The sequence below is a fragment of the Lissotriton vulgaris genome, chromosome 10 (genome assembly GCF_964263255.1).
Source record: "Lissotriton vulgaris chromosome 10, aLisVul1.2, whole genome shotgun sequence".
Classification (NCBI taxonomy): domain Eukaryota; kingdom Metazoa; phylum Chordata; class Amphibia; order Caudata; family Salamandridae; genus Lissotriton; species Lissotriton vulgaris.
In genome coordinates this window covers 552,033,867-552,041,258 of record NC_141698.1, presented here as the reverse complement: position 1 = coordinate 552,041,258, position 7,392 = coordinate 552,033,867, and the positions used below count along the sequence as shown (strand labels likewise).

The 7,392-nt window shown below is 53.0% G+C and overlaps 1 pseudogene; it reads right to left on the bottom strand.

Moving 5' to 3' along the window:
* Window positions 1-526: 526 nt before the first annotated feature.
* Window positions 527-1,897, bottom strand: LOC147688517 (uncharacterized; annotated as a pseudogene).
* Window positions 1,898-7,392: the final 5,495 nt, after the last annotated feature.

Sequence of the window (7,392 nt, the reverse complement as noted above, 5' to 3'; positions counted from 1 at the left end):
CATCCAAATTGGTTGTGGAGTGCACCATTGCTACTCTTAGTGAATTACAACAATGGAAGATAAGTCCAACCTTCCATCATTAGTTAGTTACATCAATGTGGAAGGAGACCAACATTCCTAACACTAGTGAGCTACACCAATTGAAAATGAGCCCTTTACTCCTTCGCTGGGCGTTACACTCATTTGGAAGGAACCTTACATTCTTATCATTGCTAAGTCACACCATTGGATAAGGAGTCCCTTCCACCTTTATATTCTCTATATAGGGGCGGTTAATGGGTTATTGCTGTGTATTGTGGGTTTCACCAATTTAGAGGCAGCTTCTTATACCACTGCAGAACTGTATCTGTGGGGTATCCAAAAATGAAGGACCCGTAATTATCTGTACCAAATAATTTACAAAGGAGAACAGTGAAATAAAGAAGAGGTGCTAAACATCCATACAACTCCAAATACTCTATTAAGATAAAAGGAGGCACCGTTCCCAACACCCGCTGACAGACTACAATGGGAGTTGAACACAGTCCTATAACTGCAGCCACATACTGGGCTCACCCGGCTCGGCCATGCTAACTGGATCGACTTGCTTCCGCTCCAGACCTCTTCTCCAGCCTCGATCCAAAGCTCCAAGCAGTCTCGTCCAAGCTTTCGATGAAATGTGGCCCTCTATCCTCATTGGTTCTGACTCGCTTGAAAAAGGGTCTCTCATCCAAGATGGCCTAGGACCTCTGGATGCCTGAGCACTTGTCCATGCTGACCTCCTATCTGCCTCAGCTGCTGTCTGTCCAGACTCTGGACCGCTGAAGGTCTGGGTTGCTGTTCCACCAGGTTCCGGTGGGGAGTGATGTTTGGCCTCCAACGCTCTGGAAGCGGTCCATTTATTGGTGCCATTCAGATGTGAGAGTGTCCCGGTTCTTGCACCCCTTGGCTCCAGCAGGGTTATAAGTATCCTCATATCTGGTTCTGAGGAGGCTTCACCTCGTGTCTGGTGGTTCTGATAGGTCTGGGTCTCTTGGCTCTCCTGACAGAGTCTCAGCGGGCCTTGCTGTTCCTTGTTCCAGTGCATCTAAACCCAGAGAGCTTCTGGTTGCACGTGATGCACTTGTCACTATCACCATCTGTTCGGATCGGTTCAGAGCTCGAACTCCTTTCTATTCTGATGGGGATTATGTCCTTCCCGGTTCAGGAGGGGTCTCAGTGCCCTGGGTCTGAACTGAAGAAGCATCTTGTTCATGGAAAGTGTGATAGCCAGCAATTTTGTTACGAGGTGACCTAGCATGTATTAATCGGCTTTTAGATCCACCACCATCTCTGCCAGGTTCTGGTAGCGTCTGGGGTTCTGCCTTAGACATTTCTGAGGGGATATGTGTTTCTGTCTGCCCAGCCTCTGGCCTCCAGGGTTGCGAGGATGTAAAATCTTCAGATCTCCTTGATTCTGATGAGACCAGCACCTTCACCATCTCTGATGCTGGTGGGATACGAGTTTCCGCACTCGTTGGTTCTGATGGGATGCGATTTTCCGGTGCTGCTCTCTCTAGTTTGCTCTCTCTAGTTCTGATGGGATATGAGCGCTCTTGTAACCTTCTGAATGGATGCTGGCCTGTTCTTTTTGTCTTCCTGATGCTATGTGAGTGTATGTTTCTTGTCTACTTGATTCATATGGAATATACATGTGTTCTTCTGCCATCTCTGGTTCTGACGAGATGTGAATACGTGCACAGCATCCCCTTGTTTGAGATGGGGTGTCGGTGTGAGTTCGTGCTTCCTGTCTGCCTGGCTCATATAGAATGTTATTTTGTACCTCTCGCCTCCTTGCTTCTGTTGAGACGCGAGGGTGTGCTTTCCTCATCCCTGGTGTAACGTTGGCCTGCATGCTCTCCTGCGTAGATGGGTCCATTATTTGCGAGATGTAGTGACCTTACCCCTGCTCTGGATTCCAATTGGTCACAAATGTTGTCCTCTCTCTTTCCGACGGGGTGTACTGAGTTACCACCCCTCCAGAGTGAGCGTAGTCCCTTCGCCTCACTGCTACAGAGATTGGCCCCTCTGTTTTCCCTCCCTCTCTCGGACTGTGAAGCATCCTCTCCAGGATGCTCCTGCCGTCTCGCTGTCTGCCCGGGCATTTCCCAGGCTCGGATGTGAGGTTCTAACGAGGCTACAAGTTGAAGACCCACCCGGACCCGATGCACCTGGGTTTGTGGGAGAATAGAAGGGTTGCGGGATTGGGATAGATAGGCGCTTCCCGCCATTTGTTCAGCCTTTGGACCGCTGGTTCGGGTCTGTCCAAGGAGGGCCTGGTGAAGTAGAACCAGAGGGGGGGTAGAAGAAACAGTAGCATCAGCAGGGCAGGGGACTGCCCCTCAGCACAGAGGAGCATGGTGCGGAGCAGCAAGCTCAGACCTGGGGCATGGCACAAAAACACAATACTTTCACCAAGGGGAGGTAAAACACGAGCAGAGGGAGAGCCCAACCAAGGGCACAGGGGCATCATCGCGAGCAGCCGGGCTTTGAAAATTCTCCCACGGCCAGGGGCTGACTGTAGTGGGGGCTGCTTGCATCTGCTGACTCCGAGCAGTGGTTGGAGCAGAGGGAAGCTGCCAGTGACTGGTTGGCTGATCACACTGATACTAGTACGGAGCCCAAGCTGGGCCTGGCAGGGCAACTTGGGAAGGCTAGCCAGACAGGGCCCTGGGCTATTATCAATGTTTAAATTATGGCCGGTCAGTGATGGACTAGGTCGACCTCGGACGGTCATTTTCAGCGAGGCGTCTGGTCTGCCTGGGTCTGACCTGGTAACAGTAAAGGATCTTCAATCTAGGCTCACGCGCACGCCGCACTTTTAAGGCCGCACGCATGTTAGCATGACCGGCGCTGCGGCCGCACCAGTATTCAAATCAGTGCATTGCTCACAAGTCACGACACCACCAGCCTTTGAACCACCCCTGAAACCCACGCAGGCGCGTCGCGCAGACAACTGCGTGCCACGCCCCCACTAACCATTTTAGCCTCAGAGAGTAGAGGCCTGGAGGGGCCGGGCCCACGGCGTGCACCATTAACTCAAGAGGCTCAGACTGAGGCCCGGCCGGGACCCACACGTGCGCACTGCACAGCAGTTGCGCACCATTACATTAGTCAAAGTCAAAGAGCGAGCCTCTGAGGCCTGGCGGGAGTGTCAGTGCACCTGTGCACCACCATTTAAAGTCAGTGAGGGGGCCCCTGGAGCGTGGCGCTCCCCCACCGCCCTGTCCCCCCCTCGCAACTGTGTTACGCCCCTGCCGTGTGCACCCTTTAATTTAATTAGGTCGGCCTGGCCGGGTGTGGCGTACGCACTGCGCACCATTAAAATGATGTCTTAATAAATAAAGGGAGGGGGCCCCTGGAGCGTGGGGGCCCCACCGCAACGCATGGGCTGCGGGGGCCTGTGTTACGCCTGGGTTTCTTCTGTTAAGCGCCGGACGCTAGTTGGTGGGGGCTACACTTGCATGGGCCGCATGCACTGAGGAACACAAAACAGACACTCAGTGGTAGTGGTCTGCGCCGGAAGTCACAAGCGAGTCCAGCACCTTTATTTATGCTCTCTGGCCAAGCCTGGCCGGAAACTGATACATAGTATGCAGGTACTTCCGGGGCTTCATCTCCTGGGATGAGCAACTAGACCGCTACATCCCATCCCTAAATGTTTTTTTCAAACAAATAACAGAAAACGAGTTTCAACATACATAATCAGCTAGTCTCTTATTAGGTTGGGGATTCCGCCTGAGATGGTATGGTGTTGGCAGCCTTCAACTTCTTGCTGGAGACTTAGTGGTCCTTGATCATCAACAACGTCCTCGAGACAGGTATCTTCAATGGTTGGTGACTTTACTGGACTTTGATGTGGAGTCTCACCAGAGGTGCATTCTGCCTCAGCTGGTTGCAACTCGATGGCTCTTGACTGTCCTATGCCTCAGGAAGTCCTGACTGGAACCGGACCTTTCTTGAACCATGAAATGTTTCTTGTTACGATTTCGCCATTCCTTTCTGCAGTGACCGTGGTTCCGTTGGTTTACTTTACGGCCCACAGCCCGGGCTCATATGGAGTTCGGAACTTCCCTCCACTCCACTGATTCCGTAGGAACACGGAACACCCAGGCGTCACTATACGGACTCTCACTCACCGTCGAGGACTCAACTTGTCATTGGTCTTCTGTCGTTTTGCTTGAGCACCCGTGGGATGGTATGGCCCTTGCTTCCAGTTGTCGGCCATGGGTAGCATGCCTCGCCGATAGCGAACATTACGGTCCTAAAACTCTTCCCGATAGTAGTGGCGTTCCACCTTTGGCCAGCGGCGCTGGCGGCATGTAGGGTCGTGCTCTGGTCAGAAAATTTGGCGGTGGTGCAAGCCACCAATTCACATTCAGCGTCCTGCCCGCTAGTCTTGTGCTTACTCAGGGAACTGGTGAGGGTGTGCTTGGTGAACAACGTCGAGTGTAGAGCGCAACATATACAAGGGGTGCAAAACATAGCGGCTGACGCTCTTTCTCGCTTTCAGTGGCACAGGTTTCGGAAGGCGTGGCCCGAGCAAGGGAGGTGATGACCCCTTTCCCAGCACATCTGTGGTTCCTACTGAATCTGAAAGGCGCTTGATGGGGCTAGGTGAGCTGTCCTTGGCACCTCGGACAATCAAGCGGTACCGGGCGGGTGTGGAGAAGTTCTGCGCAGTAACCGGTGCTTGGGAACAAGTGAGGCCTTCCCTGGAGAACTGGACTCAGGACTTCATAATGTGGGCCAAAGACCAGGGGAAGTCACATCCGTGGATAGCAGGACACTTGTCAGCAATCAGCCACCACGCTAGGTTGAGGGGGCAGTTAAATCCTACCAAGTCATTCTTAATAAGGTCGGCACTGAAGGGATGGGCCAGGAGCGAGCCGCGAGCACCCGACACCAGGTCATCCATAGACTTTGTAACTCTACAGGGGATGCTAGATTGGGTGGACAGGGCCACTCACTCAGTTTTTGAAGCAGCTCTTTTCTCTGCAACTTTTGGGTTGACTTTCTTCTGAGCTTTTCGAATGGGGGAGTTGGTAGCAAAATCTAAACAGGACCCATCAGGTGTGGCCTTGTCTAGACAGGACGCAGTACTGACAGAAGAGGTCCTGACCTTAAGGCTGCGGAGATCGAAAACGGATCAGGAGGGGGCAGGGAAAGTGATAGTGTTGAATAAACTGGAGATCGCCAAGTATTGTCCAGTGCGCCTAGTAACAAGATACCTGGTGCTGCGCCCCTCTAGCGAGGGTTACCTCCTGATGCATGCAGATGGTACCCCTTTGATCAAATATCAAGTGCAGCGCATAATGGATGTGTGCTTAGAACTCTCAGGCAATAAGGTCCAGGGCAAGAGTTTTTGCAGCCACTCATTTAGAATAGGGGCAGCAACCACGGCCTTCCTGGCGGGCTTGCCAGTGGAACACATCGAGCAAATGGGGTGTTGGGAGTCAAATTGTTACAGGAAATATATACGATCGTAAGAGTTATGATTAAACAATGGTCCAGGAGCTTAATGGGATAATTATTGTGCAACTTAAGAGTCAGTGTAATTGTGATGTTGATGTGGTTGAAGAATTGAGTTTTGTGGATATTAATAAACAGTGTGTCAAACTTCTGCATCTTTATTTACCAGGTAAAACGGTCTGGGTGATGGGACATTCTGGAATTCTGAGGGTATCTCAGTGGGCTGATAGCAGAAAATGGAAACACAGGTTCACAGAAACGAGGATAATTTGGCTGGGGACACCCGACATGCGTTGGAATAGCTTGAAGCGGAAAATTCTTCAGAGACTGGGCAGGGGGGACTCGCCACCCGACTAGGAGGTGATGATTTGGTTCCCCTGGGGTGTAGGGACCTGCTTCAGGAGATGAGGGGCACTTTGTGCGAATTGAGTAACATGCTGGGGTCCTGTGAACTATGGTGGTCCGAAATTACACCTAGGCTGTTTTGGCGGGGCGCATGGTATGGAGTTGCTATGGAGACCTCGCGCAGGCGGGTGAACAGCGCAATGCGCAATTTCACGGAGCAAAGAGGTTTTGGTTTTGTCAGGCATGGGTTGCTGCATGCGAAATGCGCAGGGTGCTTTGAAGACCTTGGGATACACCTATCCAAAGTGGGTATGGACCTTTTTCTGCTAGACTTAGGCGAGGCATTGGTAGCAGCAGGTTGTAAGTGAAGGATAGTATAAGTGGGGGGGGGCCTGGGGCGGCAGGGGCCACACCCACAGCCATGGCGGAGTTACAGGGCGATCCAAAGGCTGTAAGGTACAGAAGGGTACCCTCTACAGGAGCACAGTACGGGTGCTAAAGCCAATTATCCCCCAGGGAGGTACTCGGTGGTATCCTGGAGGAGCGTTAGTCCTACGGGCAGTTGTGGACCTGAGCAACCGGGGGTTGCCTGCAACTCTCCGCCCCCCATAGCGGGGAGTGGCGTGAGTAAGGGGTAGACTGGCGGTCCGCCGGTGGGAGGGGCTATCCCTTCCCCCAAATTGACCCCCAACTGGGGTTTTATGGCTCATCAGGTGGGCAGGTGACGAGGGGCTGCCTGCCCCTGGATCACCTGTAAGATAATCCAACATGATTGGCATATTGTTATGCAAATAAACCTGCAGCAACTTTCACCACTAAACAATTGTGTTGTGTCTGTTATTCAGTTAATTGTTTTGGGAGGGCTGGGGTATGGACCGGTGTTGGCACTATGCCAGGTTGCCCCGGGCCACCGAAGGGGGCCCCCCCTAAGAGGGCAGCCACCCTTAGTACCACACGATGGCACAAACACCAGTAGCATTCTAGTGTCGTGGACCTGTGAGGGTGCCCTGGTGACGTCACTTCCGGCGAGGGAGGAGGGGAGTGGGGGGGATAGGTATTAGTACCGTTGCCGCACACCAAGCGCCCTCTTTGGTCCTGGTTGTCGACGAGGACAGTCCCCCTACTCCTGCGGAGCTGAGCTGCCTGATCGCTGTTTTCCCTCCCTACCGCAAACCCGGCGGTCGAGCAGCGGGGTGGTGCTTCATCTGATACTATTTGCTTTGTGTTGCAGGCGGAGTTACAGGGCGATCTAAAGGCTGTAAGGTACAGAAGGGTACCCTCTACAGGAGCACAGTAAGGGTGCTAAAGCCAAGTATCCCCAGGGAAGTCCTCGGGTAGGATCCTGGAGGAGCTGCGGCGCCCCGTTAGTCCTACGGGCGGTTGTGGACCTGAGCAACCCCGGGGTTGCCTGCAACTCTCCGCCCCCCATAGCGGGAGGGGCGTGAGTAAGGGGTGGACTGGAGATCCGCCAGTGGGAGGGGCTATCCCTTACCCCAAATTGACAACACCCCGTGGTTAATACCACTGGGGTTTTATGGCTCATCAGGTGGGCAGGTT